Below are 18,767 nucleotides of genomic sequence, written 5' to 3'. Positions count from 1 at the left end.
TTTAATTTTTTAAGTATACAGATGGTTATTTGTTGCATGCTTCCAATCAATCCCTAGCTTTCTTTTTCTTCATGTTTACATCTGATTCCCAGTTTTATTTTTCCCTAATTGATACTTGTTATTGTAAACGACTATAGAATAGTTGAGAAAATAAACAGTATATGTATGAAAGGGTAGTATGAGAATACTTTGATTCTTAAGCATTATGATTCTGAGGAAAGAAATTATTGCAAATTATGCGAATGAGAAATTATGATATCTAAGTCAAAGCAAATGACAAAACAGAGTGGCCCCAGAGATGCTGTTTGTGAATATGTATGAGTTTGGGGAAGTTATGTACTCACAAGCCTAGAAAGTGATATGTTGGCCATGCATGCCAATGGAAACCAAAAAAAAAAAAAAAACCTATGCCTTTATTGGATTTGCAAATTTCTTTTACAAGTTCCATCAACATTTTGGAGTGTTTACATGTATTATATCATTTATTTTATTATGTTGATGTTATTCTTAATTGAATCATTAATTTAATTATTAAAATTATAAAAAATATATTTTTATAGATAAAATAAGTTAATACTATTTGAGAGTATGTTAGTTTTTTCATTTTAACAAAAACTAATAAAAATATAGAGATTTAAATTTGCATCAATTGAAATAGTAAATCTCTAAATTTATCACTTTAACAAAAATGTTATTTTAATGTGCTTTATACATTTCAATTTTAACATGCACAATTTATTACCTGTGTTAGTTGTATATATATACGATTTATTAAACCTTCAATTAGGTCATCAACTTGGTTAGTAAAATTACGTAAATACCATTTCTATAGTTAAACTATTTGAGAGTATATTAATATTTTTATTTTAAAAATAACCAATAAAAATATACATATGGTCATGCCAATTAAATTAGTAAAACCTTAAATTTACCAATCAAACAAAACTTCATTTTAATGTATTTTATACATTTCTATTTTCATATGCACAATTTATAATAATGTTGTTAATTGAGTTGGTATTACAAGTCAACTCAATGCTAACTCATAATTGATGACAAAACTATGATAAATAATCGTAATGTATTTACTATTGTTTATCTGATGTATTTATGTGTTTAAATTTCACACATATTACATACATGTTGTTATTATTATTAATTTCATACCTTTGTTTAATTATTTATTGAACACACACTTATATTGATGTGATAATATTTTTAATTCATATAAAAGGCTTTCCCAAGTAAATATTTCAATTACATTTGTATTTTTTAAGAATTTTGGGATTATATTTTTTGATATAAAGTTTGGGTAAGGAAGAGAAGAAAAGGATATTGGTGCAAAGAAGTAATTAATGGACCTAGGTTACGTACATTTTTCATGGTTGGATTCTCATTGTAAAGGTGCCTTATTGGAAAGGTGTTATTTAAGACCAATTTTATGTAATTGGAGAGTGTATTTTGATATTATCTTCCTAAGACTATTACCGCACGTTGCTTAATTTGATTATACATTAGAAGGTTAAAATTTAAAATTATACATCAATTTTGATTTAATCATATACATTTAAATAAATAAATATATTAATTTATTTTTATATTTGATAAATATAATTATTTATGTATGTAATATGTAAACATAAAATGATATTATATCAATAATTGTGTTAATAATTTATAAGAATTGGATCAAATTAAAATTTCATGGATAAAATTGCACAAAATCAAAGTTCATGTATACACTTGCACATTAAACCATAGTTCATGTATAGTTTTGGTATCTATCCTTATATTAAATTTTTTTTGTAAGAAAATAACAATAAAATTTAATAATTTAGTACAAATTAACTAATCAAAATAAATTTAGAGGAGAATTTATAAATGAGTTATACACAATGAGACTTGGACTTTGACCTTCAAAATTTCAATACCAACTTTTGCTAACATGATCAAAGTGTCAGTGGTGAATTTTTAAGAATACATGAGAATATATACCTTTCTTTGCATATATCAATTCTATTAGTCTATTTGTACAAAAAATTATAAGTTGATGTGATTTATAATTCTTTATTTTTTATAACAATAATTTATATTTAAATTATTTAAGATAATTTTAATAATAAAATTTTAATTTATTAGTAAATTGGCCCATAAATTACATCATGATTTTCAAATTAGTATGTAAAGTATTTTTCGTTAGAAATGATATTTAAACTATTAATTTTGTCTCATTTTATAAAAAACAATGTATGTTTAATAATAATGTGCCATTATTACGTTTTTATTGGCTGGTATTATTTTTAAATAAATTGAGACAATTAATAATCTGTATAATGTTTAATACTAAACCTTTTAAATCAATATGAGAATTTGGATATAGTTTAATGGTAAATGTAAGTAACTATGATTTTTTTTTTAAATTTATTTTTAAGCTCATAACATATTTTATAACAATGAAGTTGGTTAACATTTACTAATATATATTATACAATGCTTGAAAAATGAAAGTAATATTTTTTTAGTGTACTTAAGGTATCTGTCATGTCCGTTTTATGATCTATGAAAACTAATCATTTTAAGATTTATTATTATTATTTTCATCGAAAAAGGAAATTAAAATATGAGCCAAATTTTTTTATTTGTTATATAAAAATATTCAATGTCCCTGCTATCTTAAATTTGTAATTTTTGATAATTATAGCCTAATTCAATGAATATGATCAACTATAATGGCCCAAATTCAAAGTTATCGGAACAGTGGTTTCGTAACCACAAATCTGATTTAAAGAGAAATTTATTTCAATATTTTTGCATGAAAATTGATATGATAGGAAAATCGTATGAAAATATTTATGAAATGTTAGTAATGTGGCATTAAAATTTCGTTGGGAAATTTTAATGTTTGGGTAGTCAATTAAATGAAAAGGACTAAATTGTAAGAGGTGTAAAAGTTGCTAGAATGATTAAATAGCTTAAGAGTCTAATGAGAAAGAATTTAAAAGGCAATTAGACCCAAAATTTATTTGGGCTGGACGGCAAGGGTATGAAATCAGCAGGAAAATTGATAAATTAAGGGAAAAATTGGAATATTGCAAAGTTAACTAAATAAAGCTAGGACTAAATAGGAAATATCTAGATTTCTCTTCATTTCTCTTCAATTCCAACAGCTAAAAATGCCATAGGAGAGTTCTCTAAGTTGGTATTTCATGATTTTTGCACCAAATCTAGAAGATTCAAATACGAAGCTAGATCGAGGAAAGGAAAAAGTTTAGGATTAGTAGATTTTTGTACACGAACAAGTATCAAGGTAAGTTCGTGTAACTTGAATTATATTCTTAAATGCTTGAGATTGTATGTTATTGATGTGAATATGATTTGAATGTTCATTGTATGAAAATTAATGAAACATTGATATATTTGATAAAATGGGAAGAAATCCCGGTTGAATGAAAGGAAAATTCGATGGATCTCTGAAAAGGAATTGACGGTAAAAAGGATCTAGCCCGGACAGGTGATCCTATCTTGATATAGCCCTCCCGAAGAATATGTGTAAAATGGATTTAGCCCGGACGGGTAATCCGAATTAGGGTCTGAATTTAGCCTGGACTGGTAATTCAGATCCAAGCTCATTAGAGTAATTATTGTTGCAGGGGATTTAGCCTGGATTGGTAATCCCGACAATGCTCTATGAGTTTATATTGCAGGGGATTTAGCCTGGACTGGTAATCCCGCTGCAAGGTTGAGGTTCGCGAGAGTGTGCTCTTTGAAATGGAAATGTGCGCACATGAATATGAATTGATGGACTCGGAATTGTACACTAAAAGTGTACCTCTGAAAAATCCATCAAAATTCTGATAAATTCAACGGGATAAATATGGAAAAATAACAAGGAAATGGAAATTATGATATTGATGAGCTCATCAATCATGGTATATATTATTGGTACATGGAAATTATTGTACTAACTTGAATGTTGAGTTTGTGCATGTTAGGGTAATAATGCATTGAATGGGTATATGAATGTTTATTGTATTGTATTGAAAATATTAGGTAAGTATAATTCTTGTTACATGAGCTTACTAAGCACAAAGTGCTTACTCTGTTTAATTTTCCCTTGTTTTGTAGTGTTAAGAGCTCGGAGGTCGGATTTGGTCGGAGACACATCACACTATCAACCTCAAGATTTCGATATATGAAGAAACTTTATTTTGGAAATCAATGGCATGTATAAGCTAATAAAGTAAATGTTAACGTGAAATGAATGTAAAGACCATTAGTATGGTTAACAAACCTGGTTTTGGGTATGTGATGATGTTATTTTATAAATATGCATGAATTTATCTTGAAAATATGTTGAATTGGATTGGTTGATGTGGATTGTTTTTGGTTTAAAATTTCAGGAAAGGTTAGATATCTATAAAGGGGTTATATTGAGTTAAAAAAAATACTTCGTACCCTATTCCGGCAATGAATACTGGTAGGGGTATTACATCAACATTCTTTTATAATTAAATTTAACTAAAAAAGACTTTTTAAAGTCATCATCGTATGTTAATCTAAATATAAAACAATATTTTAAAATTTTGAAGTAGATAGTAGAGGTGCTCATGGGCCAGGTTACCCCGCCCGGCCTGCAAGCCCTCCTAAATTGTAGGAGGGTTTGAGCAAAAATATAAGCACGAAAAATGGGCTTGAACAAAAAAATAAGGCCCGTTTTAAAAATGAGCGGGGCCTCGGGTAAGGTATTTTTAGCCCGGGCGCTGCTCAAATTCACTAAAGGACAAAAAAATCTGTATTTTTTTTTGAATGTTATTTTCTTGTTGTTTTCTCCCTATTTTGCTACCATTTTACTATTATGTTGCTACTATTTTGTTGTTATTGTTTGGATATTGTATAAAACTTATTTTATTACTAATTTTGTTATTATTTTAAAGGCATTTGTTAAATTTTTTATTATTTTAGAGGCATTTGCTTGTTAAGTTGCATCTATCTTAGTGTTATTTAAGTCTACATATTTTTTAAAATTTATTTTCAATTTGTTGGGAAGTATTTATTTTGATGTTTTTAGTATTTTTGATGTATTATATATATTTAAAAATAATATAAAATATGAAAAATTAATACGGGCTGGTTGGGTTGGGTCCGATTTTAGTATTTTTATCCGGATTGGGCTTGGGTAAAATTTTAAGTCCATTTTTGAGTCCGGCCGGGCCTAAGCCCAATAATAGGCATGATTTTTTAGTTGAGCCTGGACCGGTAATAGATAGTAATTTTTATTTATTAATGTTTGAAAAATAATTAAAAATTAATCCACCCTTACAAACTTGTTGTATGAATTGACATAAATTCATTAAATTGAAAGGACATAATTAAGAATTATAATTTAACTATGATGGATATTAGTAAGGTTCATAATATCAACTGCAAGAATTGAAATAACTAAAAAGTTTACCTACAAGTGTTAAATTATTAAGATATTAAATTTTACGGATAATACGTTTTAATAGACTCAAACTCATCTTCTTTTACATTAACAATAATACTATGCCATTTGAGTGAATGAAATATTGATTTTCTTAATTGCAGTAATAAAAGATTGATTATAAACATAGACATCACCTCAAATGGCATAGAAAATTTGTTGTCCCAAAGCAAATCCATTGAGAAATACAAAAAATAAAATTGATATATCATGTTAATCCATTCACTCAAGCAGTACAGATTTTGACGATTGGATGAAGCAATTAGAGAATTGAACTACAAAAACATGCCTTCCTTAATCACTGCTCAACTATAGACCATTATTTCATTACTACATATATTAGCAAAGCTCACAACAGCATATGTGAAAAATAAAACAACATGCATTGCCATTGCCATTCATACCAATCTTCTTTTTTTTTTTCCTTAAATATAAAAATAAGATGATATAAATATATAACAAATTAAATTAAAATTAAATTATATATCAAACCACCGAAATCCAACAACATGCACGTGAACCAACAACCTAACCCAGTTTCTTGTTTCTTGTTTCTTGTTATGAGGACAATATTAAGGCAATTTTATGGAACTCAATTTTCAAATATAATAAACACCGCCAGTACTATCTCCTTGCCAAATAATTACCATGTTTTTACCCACAGCAACACATTTTTCCTTTTTTAATTTTTTTTTGTTAAACTAAAGTATGTTAATTTTGTGTCAATTTTTTTTTGGTAAAATTGGACAAAAATGTCGTTTTTATTTGAATATTAGGGAAGTAGATTTTTTTTTCAAATTTAGAAGAATAGGTGAATTTTAGATACAAGTAACAAAAGTAAGTCTAATTGGATACGTTTTTATTTATGCGGCAAGGACAGGGAAAAGCAAGCCCCATAGGATGCTCTCCCTTCTTGCCACATAAGAAACCACATTCTTAAAAAAAAAAATTACTAATTTTTAAAAATAAAAATTTGCGTTGGAATAAAAATTGTAAAAATAAAAAATATTTAATAATTTTCTGAAAAAATGAGAGTTTGGGGATAAAATTTACAATGTATCTCGTCTTTTTCATGACATAATTTTATTTTTAAAAAAATGAAACTAATGAGAGAATAGGAAGTTGGGCAGAAAAAAATAATATAGAAAAAGTAATACCTTACAACACTAATTAAAAACGTCCATTCTAAATAATTTAGCTAAATAATGAAAAAACATTTAATTTAATCTCTTTATGTAAATATTAATATTAAATTATATGACACGGAGAATAAAAAATTATATATATAACCAACACCCATAATTAAACCCAACCCAAGGAATCTTAGATTTTCTAACTTCACCATTCATTCATTTTAAGTAGTTTCAGCTATTATATATTAAAAAACATAAATACCATTATAATAAAATTTATTTAAAATGATAATTTTTTTTTAAAATTGAGTTAGTATTGATTAACTCGTGACCCCAATTTAATCCAAATAATGGGGATTTATAAAAACCTCTTTAGATTTGATAAAAGATCCACTTACTTTCTCTGAATTGAAAAATACTCGTTTAGAGTATGATAAAAAATCTACCAATCGTTTAAGGCCTATTTATTAAATCAATTTTAAATAAAATCACAACTTTATCTTTTATTAATTATTATTCAATTTATTTTTGTTATCTTTAATCTTTATATTCAATTTTCGATTAAAATAATTAAAATTTTATTAGCATAAATTAATTTAGTTTTGTATTTTTTAAAATATAATTTTCATTAGAATGTGTAATTTTTTTCCGGAAGTTACAATTCATGCATGGTTTACATGGAGTGAGACTGAAACATAAGATCTTAAAATTTTTAAGACTTTTACCTTGTCATTAAGCTAAGACTTCATTGGTCATAAATTTAATTTTTAAAAAACTGTTATAAATTATAATTATAATTTTTTAATAATTTTTTATATAAATACAGGTTAAATATTTAAATTTTAATTTAATTATAATATTAACTTTAAGATAAAATTTTTATTTTTATTTTTACTTTTATATTTGAATCAATTTCTTTTCCACTAAAACATTCTAGATAATGATAATTAATTAATTTAACGTAAATTACTTACTTTAATGAATTCGTCTCAAAGATAATAAATGATTGGATTAAATATAAATTTAAAATATTTACTTTTAATTGAAGTTAAATATAATTTTTGATGAAAGAGATTAGTTATATTTAATTTTACACAACTTCAATATATAAGTAAAACTTTCACTATTTTTTGTTTAAAAAAATAAATAGAAAATATATAAATGAATAAGAAAAATATAACTGCTTTTTTATTTAAAATTTACTTAACAAATAAATTTAAAGGTACTCACATTTTTTTTAGTTTTGAACAATTTCATTATAGGTTATTTTTGACACAATGCTTAGAACTATCTATAATCCCTCTCAAACTCATAAATAGGAAGATAATATGTTTTAACGTACTCGAACATATACCCCTGCATTGAAAACAATACGATATGAGTCGAGTTAAGACTCAATCGACGCATGTATACAAATAATTATTATATATTTCCTCCATTCTATTAATTAGAGTTCAAAGTGTAAAATAAAATATAAAAGAAATGAAATTGTTATAAATGGCATCACATTGCTTCCTTCCATTTCAGCTTCACCACCCAAAAGATGACAATGACAATTCCATTTCACACCTTTAAACCTTCTTTTTCTTTTTAATATTTAAACATATGTCGTACTCTTAATAAAACAAATGCAAATATTTAAGTTGTTATTTCCAATAACAACTCATTTATGTAAATATAAATTAAAACAATAAAATTTTAAAATATATTATTAATCTTTGTATTTTAATAAATTTCAAATTTTAATTTTTTTACTTAAAAAATTAAAAATTAAAGCTCAAAAATTTCATACGCAACAGATTTGAATTTTGTTGTTGTTATTATTATTATTATTGAAAGTTTAGCTTTTATAGAAAAAGTTGGCGACGACATCATGGTGCATGTGTGCGTCAAGTCGTCATCAGCTAGGGAAGTGGACTGATGTTACATTCCTATAAACTGTAAACATATTAAATATATATTGAAATTGTTAAACCTTAAATTTTTATTAGATAATAAAATTAAAGGACTTTATAGAAAAATAATCTGATTTTTTTTTGGTTAAGGTCATATGTAATTATAATTGTAATATGCGCTTCTTGCAAAATTACTATTAAGTCTATAAAATAAAATTAATTTACGAAAAGAGAAAAAAAGATTATAAAATTTAAAATGCCTTGGTTGTCAGGACCACACATGATGAATTTTACCAATAAATAATGGCTGATTTAATCTATTCTAGATTAGACTATACGGTATAATAGCAACATAATTTTAATTTTAGACATATACTTTTTTTTATTATATATTTTCTAAATATATGTATTATTTGATTAATAATTTATAAAAATTAAAATTTCTGTATCCAATAGTTTAGAATTTAGAAGCGCATGGGGCCCAATAACTAGATTCCAAGAAAAGAAGATACAAGAGAAATTGGGTTTGAATTGGACTCATTGAGGTCACAACTCTACATATAGTAATGTAAATGAATAGAGCAATAGATGGATTGTTCGTGAACCATTCATATAACGTTTGTTTATTAAGTTAAATCAATGAGCATGAACAAAAACTTTATGTTCGTTTGATAAATGAAAGAACACGAACAAAAATGTATTTAGTTCGTTTATGTTCAAGAATAAACTAGTTTTTTCACTCATTTATTTCTTAATAATATTTTCTTATATTTTTATATTTGAATTTCAACTCATTAATCTAAGAAATATATATTATATTTCAAATCACTAATGATAATTTGACAAAACAAGTTATGAGCAGTGTGCTCTAAATATTTTACTCGATTGAAGCAAACAATAATATAAAAATTAAAAGTAATGAAAGAAAAGCAAAAAATATAATTTTAAAAAGCCTTAGTTGTCATACACTTTCTTTTTCCCATATTTTTTTGGTACGGTGCATTTGGTTTTTTAATTTTGTGTGAATCTCTTTCCTTTTTACTTTACTTTCTCTCTTGAAAGTTAGAAGTCAAGACTGATTCAACTTGGATTCAACTTAATTTTATTATCAACTCAATAATTTGTTGCATCTCTTGATAGATTTCATCATTCAACTTCATCAGTCATCACAAATACTCGATTTTTATTTCCCAACGGTATGTGAAAGAGTTTTCTTTTTCTTTTTTGTTTTTGTTTCATATATTAGCAATATGCATATCCTTCTAAGATCCGAATCTTTCTAACAATCTCTCCAAAAATGATGTTCGGGGAGGCTACAAAGAGTTCGGGGGAGACATTTTCATATCTTTATTTTTGGTATACCATTCTATTTTATCTTGTTTAATCAATTTATTTTAGTATAAATTAATGTTGAGACCTTTCAAGTTAGAATTATAATTTGGTAACTATTATTTTGCTATTATTATCTCCAAATTTAGCTTTATGAGATATTGCTTTAAACTTGATGCACATTGTTGTTGTTCATATTTTGATGATTTTTTAAAGATATTTAATATTATTAATGGTAAAAGAAAATTATTTGTAATGGTGATCTATTACTTATTTAGCCTATGTGTATCATTGCTTTTATAGAGCTTGTTTATTAGATTTGGTGTTATCCATTAATAATGATTTAAGTTTTAATTTTTACGTATGTCTTATAACTCTGAACAAGGTCATTATTCCTATCCGTGTACTGATTTTTCATCACCGATGGTTGCCATTGAAGGAGATGAAATTTCCAATGCTCGGGATACTACTCATGAAAGACCAACCCTTGAGGAGGCTAAGTGTTTGGATGATATTGAAGTTGCCACTTACACGAGGAGAAATAGAAAGAAGACATCAATTGTTTGGCAGGAATTGATCGCAGTTAAGCTTGCTGATGTGACCGAGAAAGTGTAGTGTAATCACTGTAAGATTAAACTTGCCAAGAACAAGGATGGTACAACTACATGATATAAAAGGCATTTAGATGGTTGTGTGAAACATCAAGTATCTTTAAATGGACAAGGTAATCTTTTTCAACCACCGCAGGCACCTAGATATGACAATGCGAGTGGTATCTAGACTTGGAAATGTGACCAAGCAAGGATTAGAGAAGTTGTTTCTCACATGATAATGGTTCATGAGTTGCCTTTTGCATTTACTGAGTATGAGTTATTCATTTTGTTGATGAAAACAACAAGTTTTCACTATGTAAGAATTTCTCGTGTTACAGCCAAAGCTAATTGTTGGACAAGTTATGAGGTTGAGAAGAAGAGGTTAAATGGGTTGTTGAAGATAGTGGATAAGATTAGCATTACAACTGATATGTGGAAGTCGGGTCAAAAGATTTAATACATAGCATTGATAGTTCATTTTGTGGACTTGGATTGGAATTTGCAAAAAAGAGTTTTAAACTTTGATGATGTGCCTCCTCCGTATAGTGGAGTTGTTGTATATGACGCATTGTACAAATGCTTACAAGACTAGGGTATTGAAGGAAAAGTGTGCTCAATTTCTATGGACAATGCTTCTTACAATGGTGCACTTGTAATGATGTTGAAAGATAGCATTTAATTTCATAAAAGGCTTCTTTTGAATAGGAAATTGTTCATGCATGTTGTTCTGCACACATCTTGAATCTATTCATAGAGTGATTGATGCATATCGTTCATCTTTTAGTACTGATACGGTGCAAATGTTACTTTGTGGTTATGATTGGTATCAGAACTTTTATTGGTTGCAAAAGAAAGCCAAAGTGAGTAATTTTCAAATATTTGTTGTATTTATTTAATATTTTAAATATCATTTAATTTGGTCATGTAATTTTAATTTTTTATGTAGAGCAAAATAGAAATTAAAGAGATTTCTTTACTTTGAAGTTTGAATTTTGTAGAATTTCAAATGTACTTAATTTTTAGGGTGTGTACAATTTAGGGTGGTGTTTATGAGAAGTTAGTGAGCATTTTAACTTGATTGGTGTTTGTCCAATAGCTTTGTATGAATATGTTTTTAACTTTTCTAATATGATTATCTTTGTAAGGCAATTTTACATTTTAACTAGTTGTACTTTCAATAACATTATTTTCTTTAATAAATAATAATAGTAATAGATCAAACAATTTTTTTTATGTTGTTGCCTTATTGAATTTGATGGGTGAAACTCATGAGTATTTTGATTTGGTGTTTTCAGGATGGGTATCATTGGATTCATTGCAAGGGAATGTGCTATTTATGTTGTCAAGTTTTCTAGTTAGTGTTTACTGTAGCATTTTTAATGCTATCTTTTTGAATTACTTCTCTTGTGATATGTTTTATTTTGAATCGATCAAACTACTTGTTTGCAACTTAGTTTTTTATGATATTACAAATGCCTCCTTCAACTTTAGAACTGAACAATTTTCATGTTAAAATGTAAGTTTTATTTAGTTGGTTTTGTTTTATTTAATTTTATTGTTTGTTTATTTAGTTAACATTCGTGAATATAAATGAACATGTTGACGAACACTAAACGAACATGTTCGCGAACACTAAACGAACATGTTCACAAACGCTAAATGAATCGAGCTAAAGACACTAAATAATAAACGAATCGAGTTTGAACATGATATTAAAAATTTAAACAAACACGAACTGAACATAAACAACTTCAAAAATAAACTAACGAACACGAACATAGCCTTGTTCGTTTGAGCCCAGTTCATTTACACTCCTACGTACGTACACCTAAGACCTCCTGACAAATGAGATTTTGTCAAGTCCCAGTTTCAATCACGAAACTAAAAGTGAGTAAAATGATACGACCACGGCCTCGTTGAGGTGTTCGAGTTATGAAGTTGCTTGATCTTTAAAATGAGAAGTATCGTTCTATTAGAAACAAAAGGGTGAACTCGGCTAAGCAGAGGTTTTAGTTAACAAAATAGGTTCAAAAGGGCTAAGTAAATAAAAAGGATAGTTTGGCTAACAAATAAAAACAAAGGAAGTAAGGTGATAGTGGTGATGGGATAGAAATAGGACTTAAGGGTCAAGAATGAACCAGCACTAAAGGAGAGTGTTGACTCGAGACTTAGAAGACTCTTACAGTGGGTTAGGAATAAAAATGGGACCTTGACCCTCTATCTAAGAAGATAGGAACCAGAGGTATCAATTTGAGGTGAACGGCACACTTTGAAAGTGATAAGTTTGGATAGAAGAAACAGATTGACACCACTAGCTAAGTAGATAAGTCAAGCTGAGTCTTGAACGAAATTTGAGAGTTGAAATACTCAGAAATAACTCAAAATTCATTCAAGTAGCAAAAGTCCATACAACCAGCAAATAGCTAAGTATTTATAGCTATATTCCTAGGCTAGCTGAATAGGCATAAAGACAGCTAAATATACAACTGATTTCAGCTTAAATGAGCTAAAGCTTCTTGGTAATTTCCTAGCAGCTTCCATAATGGTTCCTTGAGCTTTGAAGACGCCAATGGGCAACCCTTTGATGTTTTCAAAGAGCTTGATTTAAATGAAGTGAATGGTGAGCTGAAATGGCTAGATAAATTTGGCCAATGTGTTTTAATAGGCTTTAATTGAGCTACTTTGATCAGCTGAATGGTTTTGAGCCCAATAAATTCAGCTTGGGGTCTTCAATGGTTTTTAGATGTGAACACTTGGAGTTGAATAGCTCTTATGTGTGAAAGCACAAAATTGAATGGCCTTGAAGTGTGAATGGAATATTTAGCTGGTGTGAAAGCTTTCAAGGCTACTTAGAGAGCTAAATGATCAGCTTGGGAAGAAGAAACAACAACTCATCATTTGGCCGTTGGTGTCCACGAAATGATGCTTAGAAGAAATAAACCATCAGCTCCTTGCATTCATGCCGTTCCATGTATATAGCTACACCATTAATTCAACAAATTAATTAAGTTTAAGACATGTTAAATTTGGTAGCAGTAGGACACATTTAAAACATGTAGTAGCTAAGACACTTTAATACCTGCATATTAAATTCGGCTGAAGCTAGAACATATTAAAAATATGTAATAGACTAAGACAAATTAATAACATGTATTAACTATGACATATTAAAAACAAGCATTAAAATAACACACATTTAACACAAAATTAATAAGTTCAAATTAAGACATATTTATGAGCTGAAACTAAATTAACTAACTTAATTAAACAACTAAGTTTATTCTAGCAAGGTAAGTCGCATGAACTAAAAGATAGATATGAGCTTAATTGAGCTGAATCAAACTCATGGAGCTAAGTTTGTTCAGCCTACAAAAGATTGCAAGGTGAACTTGTAGGGCTAGCCCAAGCTCTCTCGATGTGTCCAGCCAAGGTCTCGCCCCACACTTGATCTACTAAGGCTGAGATAGCCTCTTTGAAGTACTTGGCTCGTGCTCGGGTGATATGCTTGAGGCAGCTCCAAAGGCTCCTTGCTCGAGCTAGGTGTGAGTCAGGGCGTGGCCATATCATCCCCTCTCTTAAAGTGATTTGTCTTCAAATTGAAACCTACTTCAAAGGGAGATAAGTCAGACACATTAAATTTCGCACTTATATTATACTCATCAAGTAGGTGGAGTTGATACGAATTTTCATTGATCCGTTCCAAAACTTGGAAGGGACCATCTCCATGCTGTAATAGTTTAGACCTTCGTTGGGTTGGGAATCGTTCCTTTCTCATGTGAACCCAAACCCAATTGCCGGGTTTGAACACAACTCTTTTTTGGCCCTTGTTTGCCTTTTACATATAACTCTCAATCCTTGCTTCAATGTTTGCTCGTACCTTTTGGTGCAACTCCTTCATATACTCAACCTTTTTCCTAGCATCTGCATGAATAAGTTGATCATTAGGTAAAGGCACTAGGTCTAATGGAGTCAAAGGATTAAATCCATAAACTATTTCAAAAGGAGAGTATTTAGTTGCCGAGTGAACAAATAGATTATATGCAAATTCGATATGCGGCAAACACTCCTCCTACGACTTTAAATTTTTTCGAATGATGGCTCGCAACAAGGTAAAAAGCACACGATTAACCATCTCCGTTTAGCCATCCGTTTGGGGGTGACAAGTGGTTGAAAATAGTAACTTAAAAACTTTGCATCCCAATCAGACATGAATGTTCTCGGGATACAATGTAGTTGAACAATTTCTCTAAAGAAAAAATTAGCAATATGAATAGCATCATCAGTTTTTGTAAACACTATAAAATGAGGCATTTTTGAAAATCGATCAACAACAACATAAATAGAGTCCTTCCCCATCTTTGTTCTAGGTAATCCAAGGACAAAGTCCATGGATATGTTCGTCCAAGGCGTTTCGGGTATAGGAAGTGGCGTGTACAGCCCATGTGGTTTAATCTTTGATTTGGCCCTTTTGCACGTCAAACAACGATCACAAATGCGTTCGACGTCCCTTTTCATCCTAGGCCAATAAAATGCTCTTGGAGCATCACTAACTTTTTTCCTACGCCAAAGTGGCCTATGGGGCTCCCGCTATGCGCCTCGTTAACTAGCAAGTCTCGAATGGAACTTTGTGGAATGCATAACTTACCTTCCCTAAAGAGGAAGCCTTCGTACCTATAAAACTTGTCAATAGCCATATTTTTACAAGCAGCAAACATTTCACCAAAGTCATCATCAAGTATATAAGTCTTTCAAGAATATAAAACCAAGCAATTTAGAGTCTAAATATGACAAAAGTGTATACCTTCTCGAAAGTGCATCAGCCACTATATTATCTTTACCTTTTTTATATTTAATGACATAGGGAAATGATTCTAAGTATTCTACCCATTTGGCATGTTGTTTGTTCAACTTGTGCTGGCTTTTGATGTGCTTTAATGCTTTATGATAGAAGTGAATCACGAACTCCTTCGGCCACAAATAATGCCGCCAAGTCTCGAGAGCTCAAATGAGAGTATACATCTTTGTCGTAGATGGGGTAGTTTAGCGTGGCTCCGTTCAAATTTTCACTAAAGTAAGTGATAGGCCTTCCATCTTGAGTTAACACAACCCCGAATCGCATACCTGATGCATCACATTCAATTTCAAAGGTTTTAGAAAAACCAGGTAGTGCAAGTAAAGGAGCTTTTGTAAGACAATCTTTAATAGCATTAAAAGATTTTTCTTGCTCTTCGTCCCAATGAAAGGTTGAGTTCTTCTTGATGAAACTAGTCAAAGGAGCAACCACGATGCTAAAGTTGGGTACAAAACGCTTATAGAAGCTCGCGAGGCCATGGTAGCTTCTCACTTGGCTTATATTCATTGGTATAGGCCACTCTTGAATTGCTTTAATCTTCTCTTGGTCCACCTCGAGTCCTTCCGAGTTGACCACGAAACCTAGGAAAACAACTTTGTCAGAATAGAACGTGTACTTTTCAAGATTGGCATATAAGGTCTCATTTCGAAGAACCTCCAAAATAGACTTAAGATGCATTACATGCTTATCCAACGACTTGCTATAGATAAGAATATCATCAAAGTACACAACACAAAACTTACCAATAAACGATCGTAACACATAGTTCATAAGTCTCATAAAAGTACTAGGGGCGTTGGTTAGGCCAAATGGCATGACCAACCATTCATACAAACCATGTTTTATTTTAAATGCAGTCTTCCATTCTTCACCTTCTCACATACGAATCTGATGGCACCTACTCTTGAGATCAATTTTTGAAAACAACTTGACACCACTTAACTCGTCAAGCATGTCATCTAGGCGTGGTATTGAATGCCTATACTTGATGGTGATTTTGTTTACAGCGCGGCAGTCGACACATATATGCCAAGTCATGTCCTTCTTTGGCATCAACAAAACTGGCACGGCGCATGGTCTAAGGCTCTCTCGGATGTAGCCTTTTTCCATAAGTTCATTGACTTGTTGTTGAAGTTTTTTGGTCTCTTCGGGATTAGTCTGACATACTGGTCGATTTGAAATAACAGCTGTGGGCACAAAATCGATTTAGTGCTCAATCCCATGAATGGGTGGCAACCCACTCAGGACGTCTTCCAGAAAAAACATCTTGGAAATCCTGCAAAAGAGACACAAGAGAAGAAGGAAGATTTTCGGTTAAGTTGTTAGTATTAAACCAATTTTCCTTGTACATAAGCACAAAGATCATTGTCTCGTCAAGAATGCCTTTCGAACATCACTTCTTTTTGCAAATACATTCAATTTCTCACACTCTTTTTCTTTATTTTCATCTCTTTCTTTTCTTACGATCTTTTCATTCCCTTTTTTTATTTTTCCTTTCTTTTTCTTGGTTTTCTTTTCTTTTGCACTCTCACTCGTTTCTTTTTCTTTCATTTTTTCAACAGAAGTTTTCAACTTCACTTGGTCCTCGTAAACTTGTTTCAGCGTTAATGGTGCTAAGGTCACAGTCTTGCTCAAATGCTTGAAAGTATACCTATTGGTATACCCGTCATGGATGACTCGTCTATTGAATTGCCAAGGACGTCCGAGTAACAAATGCCTCGCGTGCATTGGCACAACATCACACAACACTTCATCCGAGTACTTTCCAATAGAAAACGTCACAAGCACTTGTCTGGTCACCTTTAGCTCATCTCTATTATTGAGCCATTAGAGTTTGTAAGGGTTGGGGTGCTTGGTGGTCGGTAGCCCCAATTTTCCACCATGAGAGTGCTAGCCATATTAGTGCAACTCCCACCATTGATGATCACGCAACAAACCTTTCTTTGGACTTGACACCGAGTATGCAAAATATTTTTTTTTGCTAGTCATTTTCCATACTTTGGAGATTTAGACTCGTTTTGATGATAAGAAGTTTGCCATCAACAGCATGTTTCAACTCCTCTTCATCGGTAGTGGTATTGTGTTTTTTTCATTGTCCTCATCCGATTCAATTTCTCTGTCCGCACAAACCACTATATTGCTACTGTTGGGACATTAGCTGGCGATATGTCCCCTTTCGAGGCACTTGAAACACTTGATGTCCCTCGTTTGGTTGGAAAATGACTCTGTCGCCTTGCCTTTGCTAGTGTCGCCAATAGGCTTGCTCGTCTTGTCTGGCACCATTTGCGCCTTAGCACGGTTCAGTAGATTGTTTTTGCTAGTGCCTTGGCCCCATTTTAATGTGCTCGTGGTGTAATAGCCTCGAACGACGCCTTTTCGCTTGAGTTGTTTTTCCACCTTGATGGCCATATGCACCATGTCCACGACTTCAACATAGTGTTAGAGCTCCACAATGTTGGCAATGTTTTGGTTGAGACCGGTTAGGAAGCGCGCCATTGTTGTCGCACGGTCTTCTTGGACATCTGCACGGATCATTGCGATTTCCATCTCTTTGAAGTAGTCTTCAACACTCCTCGTACATTGGGTAAAGTTTTAGAGTTTTTGGTTGAGTTCCTAGAGGTAGCAAGATGGAATAAATCACCTTCGCATTACTGCCTTCATCTCGGCCCAAGTAGATATTGGCTATTCTCCGTTCCTTTGCCGACTTTTGGTGAGTCGAAAAGCTCAATTGCTGCCGACTTCACCTTCTTGGTCTCGGAATAATTATGACATTCAAAAACCAATTCAATCTTCTTCTCCCACTCTAAATAAGCTTCCGGATCAGATTTACCTTGAAAGAGTGGGATGGAGATTTTAATATTTTTCAAGTCGTCGTCCAGTTACCCTCGTTCTCTAAAGCCTCGGTTCCTTAGACCTCTCTGCCTTTCACTTTGGTTTGACCCTTGGTCACTTTCGATATCACTTGGGTTATAAAGGGCATCTTGGTTAATTTTTGGGTAGCCTCAACCTCTTCGTGGACCTTGGGGAGTCCACTCTCGTTGGCTTCTTTCCTCGACTCGTTCCAAGTGCTCGTTAATTGATTCTAACTCGTTTCGAAACATGTGTTGGAACTCTCGCAAAAGGGCTTGTTGAGCCAAGTTCGGTACTCCATCTTCTCTAGGTGCAACGTTTCTTATTGGCTAACGTCCGCCTCCTTTTGCCATATTGCGTTCAGGAGTTCTAGACATGTAAAATGAACCTCACAGCAAATCCTCACGTTTCATCGAAAAGAAAAGTAGATGGCATTCCTACTCGTGTTTGCACTATTTAATGGCTTTTTCTTCTCTCTAATGCTCTCACTACACTCGTGCCTTTTTCCACTCGTTTCTCCTCTCGTGATTCCGTAGAAGACTCTTTTAGACTTACTTTTAGACTAAGGGTCGACTACAAAAGGGGTTTGTAGGGTAGTAGATGAGATAGGTGCAAGGTAGGCTAGAAGGAAAT

At 31.0% G+C, this 18,767-nt stretch overlaps 1 long non-coding RNA gene across 1 annotated transcript; it reads left to right on the top strand.

Annotated features, from left to right (window-relative positions):
• Positions 1-9,518: 9,518 nt before the first annotated feature.
• LOC121232333 (uncharacterized) lies at positions 9,519-11,134 on the top strand. Its single transcript, XR_005930714.1, has 2 exons — positions 9,519-9,706; positions 10,279-11,134. It is a non-coding gene; the product is annotated as an uncharacterized lncRNA (long non-coding RNA).
• Positions 11,135-18,767: the final 7,633 nt, after the last annotated feature.

This window comes from Gossypium hirsutum, chromosome A07 (genome assembly GCF_007990345.1).
Source record: "Gossypium hirsutum isolate 1008001.06 chromosome A07, Gossypium_hirsutum_v2.1, whole genome shotgun sequence".
NCBI classification, from domain to species: domain Eukaryota; kingdom Viridiplantae; phylum Streptophyta; class Magnoliopsida; order Malvales; family Malvaceae; genus Gossypium; species Gossypium hirsutum.
The sequence above is the reverse complement of the archived record's forward strand: the minus strand, read 5'-3'. Positions and strand labels throughout refer to the sequence as shown.